Here is a 23,431-nt window from a genome sequence, read left to right as displayed (position 1 = left end):
GCCAGAAGCAACTCCATCACTGTGCATAATTTCATTGAAAACCACAGTGTTGCTCTATTTCTGTTCACTCTGGAACTCGCCCAAAACACCACACAGGCGCCTCACTGGTGAGGGGCTGAGGGTGTGGGTCTTAGGTAGATATTGCCCTACAAGAAATCCATCTCCCAATAAGATTAGCAAAAGCATCAAGAGCCATTAGCTTAATTAAGACCCTGGGACATTCTGTGGTCAAGAAGTGCATTCAACCTCTTTTAATCTGCCATTTCCCAAACTTTGTTGGGACCTGTGTTAGAATCCTGCAGGACTAAGGAAAGCCTGGCCCACCAGGTTTCCAAGATCCCTTCCAGCTCAAGGATTCCGGAGTTTAGGTCTTCTTTTAAAAAGGCAATAGTAGGACAAAGACTTTGAAGTCAGAACACCTAAACTTGATTTCAAGCTCTGCCTCTTGTTCCTTGGAAAACCTGGGGAAAGTCAGTCTCTCAGAGCCTCAGGCTTCTCCTCTGTAAAATGGGGGACAGTGATGGTATCTGTAGCATTACTGGGCCATGAGGATCATATTAGGTCGTGAATGCATGCTAGAGCAATGTACAAACTGGACATGGCATTCTCATGTATGTAGCTCTTGTTAGCTGTTACTATTATAAATTTAAAATGAAACAAAACAAAACTAGAACTCAAACTTGATCAATTTCTTACTACTGATTCCCCTGCTGGAAACTGCTTTCCTGTGGCCCTGCCTGCTCGTAATATTCCAGAGTAATGACATATATTTTTAAAATAGAACAAATCCCACAAATTCTCTTCCTCTTTTTCAGAATGATACTTCCTTTTTTAAATCTTTTTTTTTTAACATTTATCTATTTTTGAGAGACAGAGAGCACAAGTGAGGGAGGGGCAGAGAGAGAAGGGACAGAGGATCTGAAGTAGGCTCTGTGCTGACAGCAGAGAGCCCGATGTGGGGCTCGAACTCACAAACTGTGAGATCATGACCTGAGCTGAAGTCAGACGCTTAACTGACTGAGCCACCCAAGTTCCCCTCAGATTGATACTTTCAATGTCATTTCAATTTAGTATGTGTGTCAAGAAGGAAAATAAATTAAAACCAAACAAGTGATGTGTTCTTCTACACAGCAACCCACTGATTGATGGGTCCCTCTGGTTGGGACTTTTCAGTCAGTGCTGAATGCTGGTGGTCCAGTTGGAAACAGAACACAAGACAAAGGGAGACTCTTCGAAGAAATTCCTCAGAGAGACCCGAATTCCACTACAGCAAATCCAATCAGACAGTCCTAAGACACAACCCTTCTGCAGAAAAAAATGGTCCTGGTCTATCCAGCTCTCTTCCTGAGTAGAAAGAATGGTGCCTTTGCACACCTCATGCTGGTACCTGGTGGGACAGAGACATCCTGGCCCAGACGACACTTCCTGTCTCCTGCACATAATAAATAATATGAATTTGTGTCGTGAAAAAAGTCACATCCCAAATTCTTCCTCCCCATTTGTTTATTATTCTCCTTGATCCTTAACCAAATCATGACTCATGGTCAGTTCAAAATCATACCTTTTGTTTGTGCAGTGTTTTTAGTTTTTAAAGAATTGCACTTTTAATGACACCAAGAAGCTGAAGGTTTAATATGGAGTCTGCAGTGATGCAACGTTCTAATCGATTTTCTCTGTAAGAATATTTCAGATTCTGACTGAATCACTGACGTAACGTTGAAGGACATTCTTGGACAGGCTGGTTCTGAGATTCCTCAGAGGCAGTGTCATATGGTTAAGAAACGACGTAGCCCTCCTCCCAGGGCCCGAGGCGGGCCTGCAGGTGCACAGAGATGGCAGCATGAGTGGGAAGCGATGGCTTCCTACGTTTTATTCTATTTATGGTCAAAGAGCAAAGGCCCGGGTTCTGCATGTCTAAAATGTCGTGGTTGATGAAATGTCAATCACAACTTGGTTTTTTTTTTGTTTTATTTTTCCTTTTAGTTTCATGGAAAATGTGGTCCCTTAGCACCAGGGAGGAAAATGTCCCCTGTGAAAATAAATAAAGGAAACTGTATTTAAAATGGAGCTGGAAAGCCCTGAAGGGGGCGCTCTCTCCCATGTTCCTCAGTAGCCACTGCAGAACTAGGGGGCAGAAGGAAGGTTAAGAATTATTTCGATGAGGGAGGACATTTTACACATAGGAATTTTATCTTTTGCTTTTTTGTAGGTGTATTCATTTATTTTAGGTAATCTGTACACCCAAGTGGGTCTCAAACTCGGGGCCCTGAGATTGCATGCTCTTCCGACTGACTGAGCCAGCCAGGTGCCCCTCTCCTGATTTTAAGAAAAGGAAGTAAAATCCCTCCCTGTTCCACCACCCCCAACAACAAGCACAAAGCACCATTTACAGCTAATGGGAAATCACCACAACCTAACTCTTATTTCTTTTATTCAAAACAACCCTCCCCAGTTTCCCCCTAAAGCCAAATAAAAGCTGACCTCCTTCCCTTTGTCTCTTGGAGTGGCCTGCGGGTCACCACAGCTTTCTCTTACCAAATCGCAATTCCTCTGCTACTCCCAAACAAATTCATTTTTTAGCCTGACTAAAATTGCTCTTTGCTCTGTTGAAACTTAACAAACTTCTCTTCATTTTGCTGAAACCCAAGAAGGCATTATTAGAGCAGCATCTGTCTGCGTAGACCTGGACAGACGTCTCCAAAAGTTTCCATCAGTAAACTGGTCTGAAATGAGCTCTCTGAAGAAGCTACAAAGATATTGTGTCTCATCATTTTTTGATTTCCCTTCATTGAATGTCATCCTATTTTAAACTGTTTCACCTTAAAAATAACAAAGTAGCCCTTTAGGCATGACATAGCGTTCATTATTTTAATTTGTTAAAAAGTAATTTGTCTCTTAAGGGGCATTCGATATGAGAAAGTGCCTGCTCCCTGTGCTCAGTGATTCATGTTTGTTTTCCAATCTTCACAGTTGTGCAATGAAATTATTATTTTCCCTTTTTTCAAGTGAAGCACTTCATTATTAGTATAACGTCACCTTGGTGTTGAACTTTAGGGCTGTCTGATTCTAAAGCCTGCTAGACACCAGGCTGGCTTTCTCACAGCCAACAGTAGAGGAGGGCTGAATTCCAAATTCCAAAATCCAGAAAGGAACCTCAGAGACCATCTCCTACATAGCGCCATTTTATGGGAGGAATTGGAGCCCAGAGAAGTGAAATGACTTGCTCCCACACGTGGAGTTAATTAGGTGATAAGAGCCATCACCTGTCAGCATCTCCTGTCCTGGAGTCCGGGTCTCCTCTGACACCGTAAGACTGTATGATTTTGCTGGGATCCCCTCACAAAGGAATCCATGGCAAAAACAGCTTTCACCCTGTTAAGATCTGTTTCCACATGTAACACTTGTAAATGTGTGGGGTTTGTACACTAAACAATTCTCCAGTTCTCTGTGGACCTCAGCTGGGTATCCTACAATTGAATTCCATTCTGACACGACCCACTTAGTGCAGACCCCACTGGTTAAGTTCCAGGAGACTTCCCCAATCACAAGTGGTGGGTCCTGAGTCACCCACACCTGTGCAACTGGGCTGCAAATAGGGGGTTCCCAGACCTCTTCCTCCTCAGGCTTGATAATTTGCTATTATTGGCTCACAGAACTCAAGGAAAGACTTTGCTTACTATTATCAGTTTATTATAAAGGACACAAATGAACCAGATGAAGGGGTGCCTAGGACAAGGTCTGGAAGGGCCTTGAGTACAGGAGCTTCTTCTGTCCCCATGGATATAGGGGTAGACCACACTCCTAGCACATGGATGCATTCACCAATCCAAAAACTCTTTCTGAACCATATTGTTTAGGATTTTTATAGAGGTTTCATTACGTAAGCATGATTAATTCAATCATTGACAATTGGTTAATTAACTCAATTCTGGCCTCTCTCCCCTCTGCAGGGTTGGGGATGGGGGAGTTGTTCCTTCGGCAAGTAGCCCTGATCTGAAACCAGGTGACCCTTAGGTCACCTCATTAGCATAAACTCAGGTGGCAATGATAGACGCTTATTATAAATAACAGAAGTAGTCCCTCTCACCCCTGCCACTCTGAAAATACCAAGACTTTCAGAATCTCTTTTGCCAATAACCTGCTCATAAACCAAATACACATTTCTTATATCATGATATCACACACCTCATCTACAGAAAATTGTGACTATGTGCAAAGAGATGTGTGAAAGATGATCTCTAAAATGTTAATGGTAGCAATTATCTCCAGATGGTGGGATTTCAGATCATTTCGGTCCTCTTCCTCATATTTCTTTGAGTCTATAAACATATATACACATATATGTGTATATAGCATGACCAGAACATGCAATAAAGGCAAACATTTAATAATCGTGTTTGGTCTTTCTAACATTCTCATGTTCATATAACAATGTACACACACGTGTACACTTACATAAGGTTGCCAATATTTACTTTACAAAAACACTTTTCCCCCATGCTTTCTCTATAGTTTGCTTTTATCTCTTAAAAACATACTGTGAAAATCTTTCCAAGTCAATTGGCAAAACTCTAAGTCATTCTATTTAAAGATTGCATAATATTACAAGGTTGGGAATATGCCATGATTTTACTCAATCCTTCCCTTTCGATAGGTTCTCATTTTGCTTCACGTTGTTTGCCAATGTGAACAAGGCTGCGGGGAATATCCTTGTATCAGTGGCTTTCCTTCTACAGGATAGACTCCCAGGAGTGGAAGTACTGAGGTACTGAGTCAAAAGTTAGATGGGCTTAAAATGTTTCTCAGAAGGTGCTCCAAGAATGATCATAACATTCTGGGGCACCTGGGTGGCTCAGTCGGTTAAGCGTCAACTTCAGCTCAGGTCATGATCTCACAGTTCGTGGGTTCGAGCCCCACATCGGGCTCTGTGCTGACAGTTCAGAGCCTGGAGCCTGCTTTGGATTCTGTGTCTCCTTCTCTCTCTGACCCTCCCCTGCTCACACTGTCTCTCTCTGTCTCTCAAAAATAAATTTAAAAAGAAAAAAAGAATGATCATAACATTCTAAGTTTCCACTAATAATAAACTCTCTTCTGATGAATCCAATGAATTCCCAACAGCAATCTAGTCACTGTTTAATGTTTACTAGCCTGATGGGTAAGGAGTGCTATTGCTCTGTTATTCTAATTTGCATTCCTCCAGCTCATAACAATAGCCGATGCTTACATAATGCTTTACTCTGCACTGGGCTTACTATGTGCCACGCACTGTATGGAGCATTTTACATATAGTAGCTCTTAATCCTTATAACAACCCTGTGTGACAGGTATTCTGAGTGTCCCCATTTATAAGATGACATAATGGAGGCACTGGAAAGTTCAATAACTTGGCCAAGGTCACACCACCAGCTAGTCTGTCTCTGGAAAAGATTAACCACTCCAATCACAACACTAGGCTCCAGTGTTTCATGCATTTATGGATATTTGGAATCACTTTTCCAAAAACTGCTGACTTGTATCTCTTATACACTTTCCCATTAAACTGCCTTTTGACTCTTAATGTGAAGAGCTCTTTGATATAGTAGGCATTAACTATAAATTCTGTATCTATAATCTTTCTTGCAAATACTTTCCTTTAAATGTATCATTTGTCTTTTGACTTTGTTTATGGTATTTTTTACCATACAAAGTTTTTAAAATTTTGTGCCATCAAATGACAAAAAATAATAATAATGTAGTAACGAGTTTGATGTCCTTTATTCAAGGGAAAACAGTCCATGGACTTGGGGGAGAACGTGCCTGGCAAGCAGTGGAGAGCTTTTCCCAAGGAATTTTGGGCAAGAGCAAGCTTTAGACAGCATCAGAAAAGAAACATGGAAACAGCATGCTTACGTAGAAGCTAGGTGAGTTCCTGAGAAGGCTAGCAGGTCCTATTTTCTAGGGTAAAGTAAGCTGGCTAAAGCTGAGTTGGAGAATTGTGACTAGTGTGTTAGATTTCCTTGAGAGATAGTCTCCCAAAAGGTCCAGGCTGACTTAGATTTAAATCTGTTACCTGGGTTGGGCCACTGGGGGCCACTCTGCTTTGTGGATCCCAACATATGAATTTATCTTATCAGTGTCAATCGTTCATATATAGGTGTATATGGCTTCTATTTTTTTCTATCTTAATAAAAATACTTTCCCCAATGGGCAGGTTTTAATATGTGTGCTGGAATTTCTTTTCTTTTCTTTTCTTTTTTTTAACATTTATTTATTATTGAGAATCAGAGAGAGAGAGAGCATGAGCAGGGGAGAAGCACAGAGAGATGGAGACACAGAATCAGAAGCAGGCTCCAGGCTCTGAGCTGTCAGCTCAGAGCTGGCCTCAGGGCTCAAACCCACAAACTGCGAGATCATGACCTGAGCTGAAGTTGGACGGTTAACCGACCGAGCCACCCAGGCGTCCCTGAAATATCTATTTAAACTGTCTTTTTATAACTTTAGAGCTTTATACAATCAAATCTTCTTTTTTTTTTTAAATAGTTTATTTTGAGAGAGAGAGAGAGTGTGCGCACCTACATGCACTCGCACAATGGGGAGGGGCAGAGAGAATTTAAAGCAGGCTCTGCACTGTAAGCGCCAAACCCAATGTGGAGCTGGAGCCCACAAACCGCGAGATCATGACCTGAACTGAGATCCAGAGTCCGACACTTAACTGACTAAGCCACCCAGGTGCCCTAAAACTTCCTTTTTTGAATATGGTGTGAGATAGGGACACAACTTTACTTTTCTCTAGATGCGTAGCACGTGGAGTCAGTGGCATTTATTACATTTATCAATCTTTCCCTACTGGATTCAAATATCACCGTTTCACTTGGCATATTATGTTGCTATGTTTATAGAGATCTATTTCTTGGCTCATTATGCTGCTTCAGGAATTTTATAGATTTTTTTAAATTCTTATGCTTCAATATACTCTTTGTAGTTTGTGTTACAGTGGCCTTCACAAATGCTTGTTTTCTGGTAGAGAAGTCCTTACTATCCTTTCCTCATTATTTTATGGCTATTCTTGGACAGTTAATCTTCCACATGAATTTTAAAATTATGTATCCAATTAAGGAAAAACTCTATTTAGATTCTAATTAGAATTCTGTTAATTACATGTTACTATGGAGGAAACTAACATTGTTGTGATGTTAAGTTTTCCCTTCTACACTAAACCTTTTGATTGTTTTTTTGTCTTTTCTGTGCACATTCCTTCCTCAGCCCCTTCCCACAGCCTTCTCTTGGGCAGGGTTTTCTCTCCAACCCTGAACTTCGCATCCTCTCAACACAACCTTCGCTAACCGGTCCTTGTGATCCTGGATGACAAGCGTCCCTGTCTCCTGCCGCCTCCTCCACTCGCCCAGTTATTTCTGTTTTGGGAGAATAAACAACAACTCTTCTGGTTTGCCCTTTTAGGTTCCCCAGTGCTTATGCTTCCCTATTCCTCCTGCCAGTTAGAGCAGCAGTCAGACCAGGATTTCAGCTCATGCTTGTCACACACCATCTGTACAAAATCGACTACACAAGCCCTCCAAAGCATTTTCTGCAGGCCTCCAGCCACTCTGAGGGTAGCACAGCCCGTCTCTGGAGTGTCCCCACCAGTGGTGTGCTGGCAAAGGACATCAACAAATCAACAAAGAAATACCCCTAATTTGTAGCATTTGCTGCTTGGCCATTTCTGTGGTGTAAATACTCCCGTTAAGACCGATTTCAACCTACCGATGGCTTCACAACCTTTATTTAACAAACCAGCTCGAAAGTCCCTGAGTATTTAATAACTGGCTTGTAAGAGCCTGTATGAGCTAGCTCCAGCACAACACAGGTAGCGCGGGCCCCCCGATTCCCAGCCAACACCCATCTTGTTCTTCATGCATCGTCATTGACAGACACAATTTGGTCATTACTGAGCACTTGATCTCCTAGGGACATCACATACCCATGGTCTCCTAGGGACATCACATACCTGATCTCATTCAGTCCTCACAAAACCAACTATTCCTATTTCCATTTCATATGTCATGATTAACACTGGGGTGTTATCACCCTCCACTTGGCCTGAGCTAGACCCAAAACATAGGACACTACACCTTTGGGTAAAGCAATGCACTCCCCAAAGTAACGCACAAATATGTTTTTAACACAGTGAAATTCTTTTAAGTAGAATTTTTTTTCCACTACAAAAGTAATGAACCACTTTGCAAAAAAAATTTTAAATCAAGCATTTATTCTCATATGCATTAAGAGTTAGTTATCTGATGTCATAGTAAATTGTTCATGATATATTACATTTCACAAGTAGAAAAGTGCAAGATGATACCAATTCTGTAAAAAAAATAATAAGTGGGGCACCTGGGTGACTAGGTCGGTTAAGTGTCCAACTCTTGATATAGGCTCAGGTTATAATCTCAGGGGTTCATGAGATCGAGCCCCACATAAGGCTCTCAGTTGATGGCACAGAGCCTGCTTGGGATTTTCTCTCTCTCTACCCCTCCCCTGCCCTCATGTATGTGTGTGTGTGTGTGCACTCTCTCTCTCTCAAAATAAACTTAAAAACCTAAAATAAAAACAAATAATAAAACACTGGAAAAAAAAAAAGAAAAAATGTCTTAAGAGTAGTCATCTCTCATCAATGGGAAGTACAGATTTTTCTTTCTTTCAGTTTCTGTATTTTGCATAATTCATGCATCAACATGTATTCCAATTACACAGAGAAAATGGAATGCATATGATTTGAATTTGGAAAATGTAAAAATGAAAATAAAATCATGACCTCATCATTCAGACTCAACAATTGCTCCATTTTGATTCAGTGTGTTGTTTTTGAAAGATGTTTATTTTAAAAGAACAGCAGCCACAAACCTGGGCCCAGCAGTTCCTCGCCCCTGCCCTACCTCCATCCTCAAGGACCTCTCCCCCGTGCCTTTTTATATCAGCTCTAATTTTCACAAAAAAACTCAAAGATGCATATTATTAATCCCAAGTTCAAGATGAGGAAACTAAGAAACTCGTTCTCTATGAAGCCAGGTACTGTCTGTTTTCATATGTCACATTCCCACTTAGAGCATCTTTTCCCGGGGGGCTTGGTGGTTAAGAGCGTGCACTTCTGTCAGGCAGAATCCAGTCCCAGGCCAGGCACTGGTACTCTCTGAGGAGGTCTTCATGGGCGAGGGCTTCCATTTCTTATAAGATAAAGATGATAAGATAATTTCCCTGAAGGGCTGTCGCAAGTATTACCAGTGCTCTTACTTCCAGTCAGCCTCAGAGCCGAAGGCTGAACATGAATCTGGCTCCAAAATCCACACCTTCTCTCCTGTGCAAAATGTCTTTTCTCCCCAGGGTTCCTGTCTGTGAGGGGTTTCTTTGTGCAGGTCAAGAAACTTCGCCTTCAGCTGAAGCACAGGCACCCAACAGTTACCAGGTCCAGAGACATTTCCACAGCCTCGCCTGAGCCCCGTTGTGCCCCCAGGAACCTGGAGGACTGGGACCCTTAGGCCTGGAGTGGATGAGCTCGCCTTTGACTCTGCTGGAACCCTTCCCTCTCCCCAGGTCGAGTCTCCTCCTTGAGGACCAAGCACCTTGAGCTGGGATTTCAGCCGTGTCCCTTCCCCTGGGGGTTATCTTTGCCGAGCTGTCAGGACCTGATTCTCCCTGTTTGCCCTTTATCCCTTACACCTTTATTGGCAGGTGGCTTTGCCCAAGCCCCAGAAAATGTCAGGGCACAAGCTGGGAACACGGCCTTCCCGCTGGTGAACAGGCAGCTCCGTGTTCTTTAGGATTTGGAGCAGCCCTGCCAATTAGTTTGTACTCTGCCCACATGCCCAGGGCTGAAAGGGAAGCAGGCCAGGCCTAAGCAAAATTAGACAATGGGCTCCCAGAACGCCAAGGGGGCAGCGCACCTGCTGTTGCCTCCCCTCTGGGTCGATGGAGGGGGTGGAGCTGGAGAGGGCGGGCAAGCAGGAAGTTCCTCCTCCACACTCCACATGGGGCTCCGAGGGCACAGACTAGAGCAAGGGGTTAGGAAGGGCCAGCTCTGGGACTGGAATCTCCCCGGGCTCAGGGAGTGTTGGCCCTTAACACCTGAGGGCATATTTCTTTCTGGCCAGGAAGACTGCCGTTTAAGGATTCGGCGGGGGTTTCTCCATCTCTGTGTCCCGCATAGTCTCCTGTGCAGTGCCGGCCGCTCAGGGCGTGCTTGTGGGGGGCAGTGTATGTGGTGGTTGAACACAAGAGATTTGGAGAGAGACAGCTGTGGGTCCTTGATCACCACTCTTCCTTACCCGCTCTGGGTACTCAGTACTTGACTTCTCAGCTACAGCTCCTTCCTCTAGAAAACAAAGAAAGTAAAAATGTGTACCCCATAGGGTTACCATGAGGGTAAGAGGAAATGAGGATAAAAAGAAATCCACATAGTATCTGTTTATAGGCTTACTGGATTCTCTTTTGGGATGAAGAAAAATTTAAGCCTTCCAAAGGTAATACGTTATCTCTGAGGTTAACTAAAACACCAGAAGGTCAGAAGGCACGAAGAACAGGGAAATGTGACAGACATTTCTCAAAGACCCCCCTCCCACCATTCCCCCACCCCCGGTGCCACGCACTGGGCTGAATGCCTTATCTGCGTTCTGATTTTACACTGCAGGTAACATATCTGAAATCAGGCAGCTCCAAATCAGACAGCTTGCTGGCACGTTAAAGAAACAAAAGAAATGCTCAAACCAGAATGCCTGCTGCGTCAAGACACCTAATTAGAAAGCAACACCATAGTGAATTAGTAGAGCAAGTCCCCAGCTCTGCCAGAAGAGCTAAAATAGATGTGCCAACAGGGGAATCACAGAGCAAAGTCGATTATCATCCTGGTGACTCGGTTGGTCCCACAAGCATGACTCAGAGGTTTGACAGAACGGACATGTGTTATACCCTAGTGCTGCGCTAGCAGACCGTGCTTCCAGACACCCTTGTCATATCGCCAAGAGAATCCTATTCCAATCAGAGATCTTCATGCCAATTGAACTTATCTAATTTTAATGAGGAAGCATCAAGGTAACTGAAATTACAAAAATAAAACAATTCAACGATGACTAGGTAACAAGAGGATGTTGGATTTATAGAGAAATTCCTTCTTTCAACTTGAGGAGACATTTCACAAAGGAAAACTATAGATTATCTTCAACCGCCATATTGGGACTCAGAAATCCATTGTAACAAAGACAGTCAGTATTGATATCATCCATTCACTTATTCATCACTCGTATTTTTCCATTCATTCAACTACATGAGTTGAGTGCCTTATCGGAATGGGTAGAAGTTGCGGTGACATTAAATGTCAAACAAAAGATGGTACCTTCCTTTAAGGGATAATATCTGTTAGGAACTAATCCAGTAGCCAAGAGTGGTAGTTACGCAAGTAACTGAAACTCAGGTCTGGCTAGGATGCTAAGAAGTGTGACACTTTTTGTGCAGATAATAATGGTGCTATCAAAGGATTTTAAGCCTGAGAGAGTTTCCCCAGGAGCACGTGGTAGAGGAGTAGAGGCCAGGAAGCCAGCTAGGAGGTGAGTGCAGTCATTCTTCACGGAATCTACTCTCAAGGGCCCTTCCTGCCTCAACACCATGTCCCCCTCAGCCCTGGGATCCGGGCTTTCCTGCTGACTGAAGCTGTTCTCTCCTGTCATGAGTGAACTTCTGGCCAAAGCACAAAAAACTCTCAATTCCATGTGCATGGTTAGACCTAACTCTACCTGGAAACTTTTCTCAGAAACAGCCTCTTGCTGTTTGATCTCCTATTTCTCAGGAGACTGCTGCCCTGATCCAGACTTGTCATGACCTGCCCACTGAGAAGTCTTAAGGCACATCTTGAGCCCCACTCTAATCTGAAACTCTCCCTAGGAAGTGCCTTGCTTATTTGCAACTCCTACAGCTAACATCCCCCTTCAACAGAAAATCTATGGACAAGGAGAATCTGAGAATGGGGACACTGGGGGAAATTTTATCACTGCAATTAGTGTCAGCAATGTATTACGGTGAATTCATCTCTGGGGCATCTGACTCTTGATTTCAGTTCAGGTCATGATCTCACGACTCCTGAGATGGAGTTCTGCACCAGGCTCTGTGCTAACAGCACAGAACCTGCCTAGGATTCTCTCTCTCTCTCTCTCTCTCTCTCTCTCTCTCTCTCTCTCCTCAAAAAAATAGTAAATTCTCAACTTATGTCTCTTAAGATGAAGATTTGGGATCAGGTATATAATGTCCCCTTCCTTTTTGCCCTTGTTTAGCTGTGCTGGGGCTTGTGGCCACAACTGAACTGGTGGATTGAGTGGTGGTGAAAAGATGCAGAAAGAAAAGGTCTAATCTAAAAAGTCCGAGTGACTTTTTAAAAACATGATCTCTGGGTGTTTCAAACCATGCCTGATCCCTCAAACATGCACTTCTCCTCTCTAATCTCATTTAGTGGATTGTTGACTAAAACTAGAAGGGAGGCTTCATGGAGGCTGGAACTTTACTTTGGTCCTCATTGTCTCCTCAGACCCTACAAAATGCCTGGCACAGACTAGGGACTCATGAATGGTGGATGAGGAGTTCTATCTGTTCCGTGTTTGGGTGGATGTAAGCCACGCCCACATGTTCCTGGTTTGTTGAGGCGGGGGAACTGGCAAGAACACAACCTTTGGTTAAGCTGCTGAGCCCATGTATTAACAGAATTTGGAAAGGGGTCAACCTTAGAATGTTTTGGCTTCAAATCTTATATAAACTTATTACTGCATCCACAAGACTCACATCTTTGTGGGAAACCCAGGGTTTGGCAGATATAACCATGAATGAGGTAAGATTTGGGGACATAATCACCCAGGCCTGAACCGACTGAGTGTGACTACAGAAGCCCAAATCCAGACGACATCTCTCTTTTTCCAGAAGCCCGTCTACCGTCTACCTCAGCACAAATGTCTTCAATTTTGCAGATCACTTCTCTCAGATCGGATTTGGTCATGTCTTCTTCTGTAGTTGATTTTATTTTAAAACCTCAAAAATGTGTAATAATCTAATAAAGATGTTTTTCCCTGAAAAAAAAAAAAAACCCTGTGGTTTGCTCTGACTGGTAGGGTCCAATGCAACTTATGAATTTAAACCCACCAGAAAGCACTGTGACTGTGGTTTAGTCCCTTCAAACTATTTCTCTATCAGTATACTAGACACGTTGCCTCAGTGCTGTGCTGATTCCCTTCCTGGTGAAGTCCAGCCTGAAATTAGCAGGGTCACCTGCCCGATTCCAGGCCCACAGAGCATTCGCAGACTCTCTGTCAACTCGTGCAGGACTCTCTCACGAATATAAGACTGGGTCTTGCCCCTTGTCGAGCTTGCCTCAACCTTTCATTCTGTGGATTGAAACCCAGTTTTGGGTTTTGCTGCTTATACTCAAAATAGAAGCTCACTAACTGGTCCTTATAATGAGCCAGCATCTTACTCTGCCTCAGAGTTGGAGTCAGTTAAGTATGGTTTCTTGAAAGTATACACAGTTTTCTTTTTTTGGCAAAGAGGGTGCCAAATGGAGCAATGTTTTATGTCCTCTGCTTAAAATATGTGCTGATTTACGGCCTCTTTTTGATCCTTGCAAAAAAAAAAAAAAAAGCCTGCATTCCGCCTACTCAATCCTTCCTGCTCTTGTGAACAGAAAGGAGAGTGCCCTCCTATGCACTGGTGATTTCAGACGATGGTCAGGGCCCAAGTGTAGAGCTTTTACTTCTCTACCTCCAGATCGAATGGCTTAGAATCAATTACTGCTAAGCCCAGATCATTTTTGGCACTTGCTCTTAAAAAGGTAATTTATCCATTGACAGCTCTAGATGGCAGGTGAGCTCATTCAATTCTTAGAGGATCATTTCACAACCAATTTTTCCTAGAAGGTTCAAGGAACCAGTGCTGCTTAAAATGGGATGTGTCACAGATATGTGGTTGGGCTTTTTTCTCTAGAGGAAGTATATTTGCTAACTATTATTCTGGATCTTTCTTCATTGTGTCTCTAGTTAAAAACAAGAGGGTGAGTGTGTGTGTGTGTGTGTGTGTGTGTGTGTGTGTGTGTGTGTGTTCATGTGTGTCTGTGCATGTTTATCTTTTAGACAACCTTTAGAACCATTTTGTAAAGAGACCTTGGCCCTGCCCACATGATATGCTTGCCTTTGTCTTTCTTTTTCTGTCTCTATCCAATATTTTTAACATCCATATGTATCAGGCACTGTGCCAGGCATGAAAATAACAATGGTGAACAAAACTGGCACTGTTTCCTTCCCCTTGTTTGTCTTCCTCATATTGGAGTAAGAGTCTTGGGTTTCCCCATCAGAATATTCAAGCTTTGTTTTGTGCTTGGCTGGTTTTGAAATCACATGGACCTGCCTTCTGAGACGTAGAATCCACGTCTAACCTCATTCCATGCAATTCTGCTACTCCAAAGGGAATTTCAAATCTACACCTCTGTTTCCTTTAGACCTCAAGGTCTAAACACTAGCAGTGATTTCTAAACCTTCTTTAAAATAGAGGAAACTTTCATAAGCAAATTAATTGTGGAACAAAATATGTTAAATAGACTTTTGAAGCTACTCTGTTTCTATCTAAAGTAAGGTGGGATGTTAACTGCCTCCCCGACAGCCCTACTTTCCCTAGAGTCCCGAGAGGACCTTGCTAAACCGAACTGGGAAAACCAAAGTCCATGGCCAGCTGATGTACCGTGTGACACTGCCCTGGAGCTCTACCTCCGGGAGTCACCCTCTGGGCTGAATAATCATCCCAGGCTGGGAATCAGTCTGGCCCTCAAGCTTATCCTGGTTGTTTTTGTGTATATTTGAAAATGGGCACATCACACATCCTCATGTCCATCTGGCACTCTGTATCATGTCCCAGGCTACTGCAAAGTGATAGAAACTAGGGCTCAGCTCTGAAAGGAGAGTCAGGCAGTGTGCACCATGGGAATAGGCCTTCCAACTCGTGCCGTGCTGACTTTCTTTTTCTTTACAGTGTTGGTGCAGGGAAGCCGTCACCCCACTTAGCATGACTGGTGGGTTTGCACTCTGCAGTCAAGAAAAGGAAAACATCTGATAAGCAGGTCAGTTCTCTGATATTTGCAAAGAGGGTTGCAAAGCGAATGTCTTGGGAACATATTACAGAAAATAAAAATGATCAGTGTTTGTATCTCAGGAGAGGGAGAGAGGGAGAGATGAAGAGAGAGAGAGGAGAGTAGGAGAGAGGTTCTAATTCAGACCTGCAGAATAATTTCATCATCTGTTGGAAACAGTCCCCATGACACGAAATTTTGCAGTTTCTCTACCTTCTCACAACCCCCGCACTGTTTCCACTTCATTGCTAGCAGAGCGTTTCTAGAACTAGAAGGTTTTGAAAAGCTGTTGGTGGAGGAATCGTTTTATATACCACCTCCTGTGCCCCAAATCTTTCCCAGAATTTGGGGGAAAGGAGAACAAGGCAGTTTTGTTTTTGTGCTTGTTTTTAGAAACATTCTTCTCTTCCAAAATATAAAAGCAATACACCAACAGTACCACATGTTGGTAAGGATACAGATCATTGGACCTCTTAACACACTGCTGATGGGAATTTATATTGACTGATGTAACCACTTTGGAAAAACACTCTGACATTATTTGTGAAAGGTAGGCTTTCCCATACCCCATGACGAGCTTTGCTACTCCCAGGTTTACATCCAAGAGAAATCGTTCCACAGGCGCACTGGGAAGACACATACAGGAATGTCCGGAAATAGCCTGCAGAATCGACAATAATATCTTCACAAAATGGAATATTGTTTAGTCATCAAAATAAATGAGCTCTAGAAGATGAATCTTAGCAATATGATATTAGGTGGAAAAAGTCCTAAGCCACAATAATAAAAAATACATACATTTCAGGGCTATGTACTAATTAGATACAACTTTTTAAAAAGAAAACAATGGGATGATGAGATTTGAGAAGGTGTTGTTTGGGGTAGAGAAAAATGTAAATGGGATAAGAGAGGATCCATCCCTAGATGTTAACCTTTGTTTGAATCCTAGCTTATGTATTGATCATTGAGTTTATGAGCACTAATTATAATAAACATATTAAAAAATAATGAGTGTGCATGGGCCAGTGAAAAGAGTAGTTGCTGAGTTGAAGATTAATCCAATTCAGAGTGTGTTCTGACGTCCAAAGGGAGAACTCAAAGCAAAAATTACATATTCATTTTGAACAATTTAGAACCCAGCAAAGTCTGTGAAGAAAGAGCCATCTCTAAGTATCACTCCAGAAATAATCCTTATTAACATTTTGGTACATTTCCTTCCAGCTATTTTTTTCTAATTCATAGTTTTCAACAAAATAATAATTGTTATGCTTAAACAATAATCTTATTCTTGATACAATATTATGTCTATCTTCTCATGTGATAAAATAATCTCTGAAAATGTCTTTAACAACTAAACAGTATTGAATTCTGCATCATAGTTTATTTGACAAATCCTTAAGGTGTGTTTATTTTAGATGTTCCCAATATTTCGTTACTATGAATAAGGCTCCCAAAAGTATTTTTTTTTACACATAAGTCTGGGTGCCATCTCTGATGATTTCCTTAGGATAAAATTTTAAGAGTGGGATCACACTGAAAATTTTTGAGTTATTGTCACATGTTGATACATTGGAGGGCGCTATTTTTATGAGAAATAGAATGAATAAGATAGTGCACATAAATGTGTCTAATATATACATGATTGGCATGTAATCAATATCAGTTGAATATGAAACTGCATGTAATTACAAGCTTCGTGGGAATACCTCGGAAGAGAATAAAGAGCTATCTTTCTCATCTGCAAGGCTATGAAAATTAAATGACCCAGTATTGTTTCTTAACTTTTAGTAGAAATACAAGTACATGCCACTGGGTGATTATTTTTGTTGCATTAATGATAATAAACATGACTTATATCATGTTATTCTTTCAAAAGTGTGTCCTTATACATTATCTCATTTGCTTTCCATGAATCTTCTAAGACTTTTGAAATAATTGACAAGTTATTCTAAAATTTATCTGGAAATGCAAAGGACCTAGAATAGCTTAGGTAATCTCAATAATAGCAAAATTGGAGGACTCACACTACTTGATTTCAATACTTACTAGAAAGCTAGAGTAATAAAGAGAAAGTAAAATTTGCATAAATTCCATGAAAACCTACTAAATGAGATATCTGTATAAATATTGCTTAAGGCTCATTTTAATGCAACTGATCATTTCTTACCTTGAAACAAGAACAGCTACTGTCATAAAAAATAAATATACAACTGAGGCAGTAAAGTAGAACAGCACTTTCCAAAGTAAGTCATATACTACTGGTGTGAAGATGATTTTACATGTTACACAAATGTGATTATTTTTTAATAATCATGTATTTAAAGATTATCCCATGCTTAAAGTTACAAAGAACTTTTTTCCATTAAAGATGCTCATATAAAATTTCCTTCTGAAATAAACTTAAGCTGTTAAAAAGCTATAAATTTGTAGACTAATACAGGAATGCTAACACCTCAATACAGAATCAGGCAGACTGACCTGGCCAACAACTGGCCGAGCAGGAAAACCCATTCACTCATAGGCTGATTCCCTTTACTACGCAGTAGAAAGCAGACCAGGAAGCATGTTTTCTGCAGACAAAATGGCTTCCAGTACATCCATCCGGTAACAAACATACAGAGACAGCAAGCCACGGGGTTACCTGAGAGAGGACCTTCCCTGCAGAAACATAAGGGGTAGGAAACAAGTGTGTCCCTTCCAACACACACACACACACACACACACACACACACACACACGACACAGACCTATCAGTGTCCCTGGCCCCAAATGTTATCCCTGTGTCTCTGGAGACTGAAGGTAGTGGCTGCCAGATTCCAGGTGATCCTGCCTCAAATTCAAAGTTCCAACGCACAGAATTTAAGCTATGACCTTGCCCCACGGCTGCCAAGAGGCTGCCAAAGCAAGACTGTATCTACTAGGTTTTATTTCTAGAGTGTCAGTCCCATGGTGAGGCCCACTTAACAGAGAAAATGGAGGAAAGCCTGTTGGGTAGACAACCAAAATTCAATGGAGGAGAAAATCAAGCCTCAGCAAAGTTAGGTAACTTGCCAAGGTCACAGGGCAAGCAAGTGGATTTGCATTAAGGAGCAGACACTTCCCAGGCAATTAGTGGGAATGAGAGGCTTCAGGAAGGAATTTTGGTTCTTTTACGTGACAGAAAAATTGGAAGGTGGGGAGAAGAAACAACAAAAAAAGATGCAACCCAAAAGAACCAAAGAAAAATGATGTCCCATGCTGAATGTGTAAGTCTTTGTGTGGCCCAAGGCTACATGAGGGAAAACAATTTCCCCTACTTTTTCCTGTGCAATGTGCTTTATTCACATTGTGAAAGATGAGATGTGACAATTTCGAGGAAAGTGGCTTTGTGTTTTTGTCCTCGTAAAAGTCAGTACTTTATCGGAATAATTGCCTTTTTCTTTTACTTTTCTTTCTTTTTCTTTTGTTCTTTCTTTCTTCTTTCCTTGCTTCTGTTCTTCCTTCCCTTCTTCCCTCTTTCCTTCCCTTCCTTTCTTAAATCCCTTCCACCACTGTTCCAATACAGCTCTTTGACAATTAGGGGCCCTTTCTCTGCATCTGCTCGGAGACTGGCACTCCGTAGCCCAGAGCCTCCAGCAGTGGGCCGCCACCCTCTCCACAGCACCCATTCTGGGGGCTGGAGATCCTCTCATGTAATAGCTTCCAGGTCTGTTCCTGGCTCATCTCTGCCAGTGTTATTCAGAGGCAGCCTTAGGGACTGTGTTGGAGAGCTAGTGAGCGCCCCGGCTTGGAGGCCCAGCTGCCCCTCCGAGTTCTTGGGGTAGTAACACAAGCCGGAGTCTCCAGGGCATGCCCTGCTCCCTGTATGCACTTTGTTTCACTCTGAGATTTAATTTATTACAATGGTCTCCTGTTGCACAAAACCTATAAAACATAATCCAGGCCACTCCTTTGTTTCTTCCCCAAATAGGGCTTTTGAAAGCTTCTACTGTTTCAAAGGATCTCTTCTGCTGTCTTTTGAGAGAACGAGATGAAAAGGTCTGCTTCTTCTGGCAGGGTGCTCTCCCCACATCGCCACCTGGACCCATCAGAAGTCCAAGGACCTATCATGCGGCCACAGCTCCTACTGCTGATAACACAGAACCGATTAATACAGTAAGAATTTATAGTTGACGCTCAAGGACAGCAATCTCTGGGGAGGGGCCGGGAGGGCAGTGTGGACAGGAGGGACTTAAAAGCACATTTACAGAGCACTTTATGCAACGGCTAACAATAGCTCCTACTATTAGTATTACTTTACAGATGAGGAGACTGAGAGGCCCAGGTCAAGGTCACACAGAGAAAGGGGTAGAGCTAGGGTTCTAATCTCAGCAGCCTGGCTCAGAGTCTTCAGACTTTCCACATCGAGAAAATCTTCTCTCCCTGCCCTGCTCGTTGTCACAACTCGAACCCTCCAAGAGAATTCTCTCTTCAGTATCTCCCCACTACCCTGCCTTCTTTAGCCACAGTGTGTTTCTTTAAGACCCCAACTACTAGGCTTCAGTTTTCTCATCAGTAAAATGGGAACAATAATGGTGCCTGTTTCATTTGGCTTGATAAATTCTATGCATATAGTGACCATCCAATATGTGATCGTTATTACCATCAGCTATTAGAGACTTTTACAGAGGTTTAGAGACTACTGGCGAACCATGAGCTGTCTCTAGACATTCATGGGTCTGGAATTTTCCATTATTGCTTTCCCAACACCAATACAAACAGATTGTTTATCCTCTCAGTTCTGTATCTTACCCAGAATTTCAAATTTAGATATTTCAGTTTGGTGATTTGGGTCTAAAGAGAACCATTTCTGCCAATACCGCCAAAGAAAGCTTGAGAACCCTTGGGTCGAAGACCCACAAGAGGGCCCACCAGGCAGAAAGATCTGGATCTTGGTCTCCCCATCTAAACTTTGCCCACACACATTAATTCAGATGAATAACAGAACAAAAGAAAGCACACAGTGTATTCTTTCACTAATGGGTTTATTCATCAGGAAAGGAAGAGAAGAATAAATGCTACCAATGAGAATAGCCAGTTTTCTGGGAATTAAAAAGACGTTTTTGTTTAAACGTGCTCAAAGTTTAAATAACGAACAATAACTTATCTATGTCAGTAGTTTTTCAACTGTGTTCAGCGGAGCCCTGGAGTTCTGCAAAGGCACCTCCGGGGCACTTCTGAAGTTAGTAATTACCTCACTGGCTGAATGTTAACTTGCAAATGAATGAAGGTACTGAGGCTCTGAAGCTTGGAGAATGGAGCAGTTGCACCAGAACCTAAAGACTTAATCAATCCTGGGTATGTGTGACCTTGGTCAGGTCACTTCCTACCTCTGGTTTCAGTTTTCTGTCCAATGAGGAGAATCTGTGATGTGATAGAAACAGAATTCTTTTGGCTCTAAAACTCTGAGCTCACTGCATGGGTCGCTTCCCTACAATTCCCCTATAATGTCTGCTTCCAACCGCAACAAAAATATTTGAGGATTTTCTTCATACAACTGTCTTCAAAGCTGGTGGGTCATTTTTTTGACATTTCTCAGTGATCGCAAATCATAGCTCTTTCATTTGTCCATTTGTTCATAACCAGGTATTTTATTCAGTTTCCTCCAGAAATGTCTAGTGAGTGCCTTTCAAGAGCCAGGTACGGGGATAGGTGAGGAAAAGATGATGAGGCTACACTTCCCTGTTTTCTCCAGAAGCTCCCAGTCCCGTGATGAACTGGTAAATCCACTCCTGCGGTTTTCTTGGACGGCTTATAGATGTCTCCTAAGTCTGGCCATTCTGACTGGAGATGACAATGTTTCAGCCAACGCTCTGGGAAACCAGTATTTGCCCTGGAAAGCGGGAAACCCACCTCCCCAGTCTTTTGAAGGGTTTCCAATAAAGTAAATATTTTTTGGCTCGGAGACCATAGGCTTGAATTTGAAAGCAGTCCATTCTCCTATTCCTACCCCTTTGGTAAATGCAAAGTACCTTCAATTCGTAGATCCCTTTGGTGGCTAGCTGGTTGGCACTATAGTATTATTTATAAGGATCTCTGATTCCACCTTGTTTAGCAGCCATAATAACACTGGGTTCAAACGGATCACTGTGCATACTTAGGAAAGGCATCCTGTGTAGTAATATAATTATTTTTATTTTTATTTTTTGTTTCATTTTTTTCTTTTATAGTTTATTGTCAAGTTGTTTTTCATATAACTCCCAGTGTTCTTCCCCACAAGTGCCCCTCTCCATGACCGTCACCCCTCTTTCCCCCTCCCCCTCCCCCATCAGCCCTCAGTTTGTTCTCACTATTCAAGAGTCTCTCATGGTTTGCCTCCCTCCCTCTCCCCAACCATTTTTCTCCCTTCCCCTCCTGAGTACCTGAGTATTTTGTGAATCTGCCTCTGCTATGCCTTGTTGATGGTTGTTTTGTGTTGAATCTTGTGGGAGTCCTCTGTGCTTCCTGGATTTTGGTGTCTGTGTCTTTCCCCACGTTAGGAAAGTTTCTGCTATGATTTGATCACACCGCCCTTCTACCCTTATTTCTGTCTCTTCATCTTCAGGGACCCCTATGATTCTGATGTGGTTTCTGTTTAATAAGTCACTGATTTCTCTTGTTCTTAAATCGTGTGTTTGTTTTACTTCAAAATCTTTTGTTTTACTCTCCCTCTTTGTTCCTGCTTCATTATTCTCCTTAAGTTTGGCCTCTATTATCGCTGCTGTGCCTCACCCCTCCTTGCCACCATGACATCCACTCTAGACCGCGGCTCAGTTATAGCATGTTTTATTTCATCCTGACCAGCTTTTACTTCGTTTACCTGCGTAGAGAGGGATTCTAATCTATTTTCGACCCCAGCTACTATTTTCATCATCGTGATTCTATATTCTGGTTCAGACATCTTGCTTGTATCTGTGTTGGTTAAGTCCCTGGCTGGCGTTTCCTCTTGCTCTTTCTTTTGGGGTGAATTCCTTTGTTTCATCATTTTGGAGGAAGAAAAGGAATTAATAATGTAAAACAATTGAAATTAAAAAATTGAAAACAACACACACAAAGAAAAATCAAATAAATGATGCTAGATCCTAGGTGTGCTTTGGCCTGGATATAAAAGGAGCTTGATTGATTAGAGAAAAGGAAGGAAAAATTGAAATTAAAAAGTTAAAAACAACACATCCACACACACAAAATCAAATAAAAGATGCTAGATCCTAGGTGTGTTTTGGTGTGGTTGTTGAAGGAGCTGGTTGATAAGAGATAAAAGGGAAAATGAAAAGAAATGGAAAAAAGGAAACCAAACCAAAACAAACAAAAAAGTTTGAAAATATGAGACAAGGAATATGATGAAACAGAAAAACTTGAAATGATGGAAGCAAAAGAGAACTTGAAAAACTTACAAGAAAGTAAAAAACAGTCAAAAAAAGAAAAAATAAAGGAAAATATGTTTAGTAAATATTGAAAATAAAAAGAAATTTTTTATTTTTTTTTTAATTTAATGTTTTTATTTATTTTTGAGAGAGAGACAGCACAATTAGGGGAGGGTCAGAGAGAGAAGGAGACACAGAATCCAAAGACAGGCTCCAGGCTCTGAGCTGTCAGCACAGAGCCCGACGTGGGGCTCGAACCCACAAACAGTGACATGATGACCTGAGCTGAAGTTGGCCGCTTAACCGACTGAGCCACCCAGGCGCCCCCCCCAAATTTTTTAAATTATCGTCTGTATTCAAGTAAAAGAAATGAAACAGAAACAACAAAAAAAGAAAAAAAAGAAAAAAAGAAAATTGAACATACAGAACAGTGAACAGACTGAGATACGACTGATATTACACCGTTTTCCCTTAAAAGTCAAATTTGGAGCACACTATAGTCCTTAACCTAAACAGGGGGAGAGATTTGTTGAGTTCCTGCAAAGCAAGGTTGGCCCAGTTGGGCCGGGCTTTAGTGTAGGGCTCCATTGTCCACCAGAGGGCGCTGCTTCGCTTACTGGCGGGGATTGTTGAGGGGCCTGCAGGTGTGTTATGCGCATGCGTGGTCGGGGTGACAATGGCGTCACCCGGGTATTTAGGCGAGTATCAGAACTCTGTGCTCTCCCCTGCCTAGAATCAAACAGCGTCCTTTGCGGTTTCAGTCCACTCCCAGCTTTTACACTGTCCGCAACCACGCTGTCAGGTCACCAGGCGGCACCTCGCTCCCGAGTCTTATCTGAGATGCGGCTGTACTTCCCGAGCCCTCACTTCTGAGGGACTGAGGCTTTGACCCGCTCAGATCCTCTGGGGGAGGGTCTCACCGGGCAATGGCCGGGTGCCAGCCGCACCC

At 42.3% G+C, this 23,431-nt stretch overlaps 2 long non-coding RNA genes across 2 annotated transcripts in view; both read left to right on the top strand.

The window, feature by feature from the left end:
• Positions 1–3,225: 3,225 nt before the first annotated feature.
• Positions 3,226–7,424, top strand: LOC115288150. Its single transcript, XR_003906830.1, has 3 exons — positions 3,226–3,307; positions 5,763–5,900; positions 7,243–7,424. It is a non-coding gene; the product is annotated as an uncharacterized LOC115288150 (long non-coding RNA).
• A 7,612-nt stretch (positions 7,425–15,036) lies between these two features.
• Positions 15,037–23,431, top strand: part of LOC115288151 — a 37,968-nt gene continuing 29,573 nt past the window's right edge. Inside the window, exons 1-2 of the long non-coding RNA XR_003906831.1 lie at positions 15,037–15,112; positions 19,071–19,255. This is a non-coding gene — a long non-coding RNA (uncharacterized LOC115288151). The remainder of the gene's footprint in view (positions 15,113–19,070; positions 19,256–23,431) is intronic.

The sequence above is a fragment of the Suricata suricatta genome, chromosome 3 (genome assembly GCF_006229205.1).
Source record: "Suricata suricatta isolate VVHF042 chromosome 3, meerkat_22Aug2017_6uvM2_HiC, whole genome shotgun sequence".
Taxonomy (NCBI): Eukaryota; Metazoa; Chordata; class Mammalia; order Carnivora; family Herpestidae; genus Suricata; species Suricata suricatta.
Note: the sequence above shows the minus strand (reverse complement) of the source record. Positions and strands in the feature narration are given on the sequence as shown.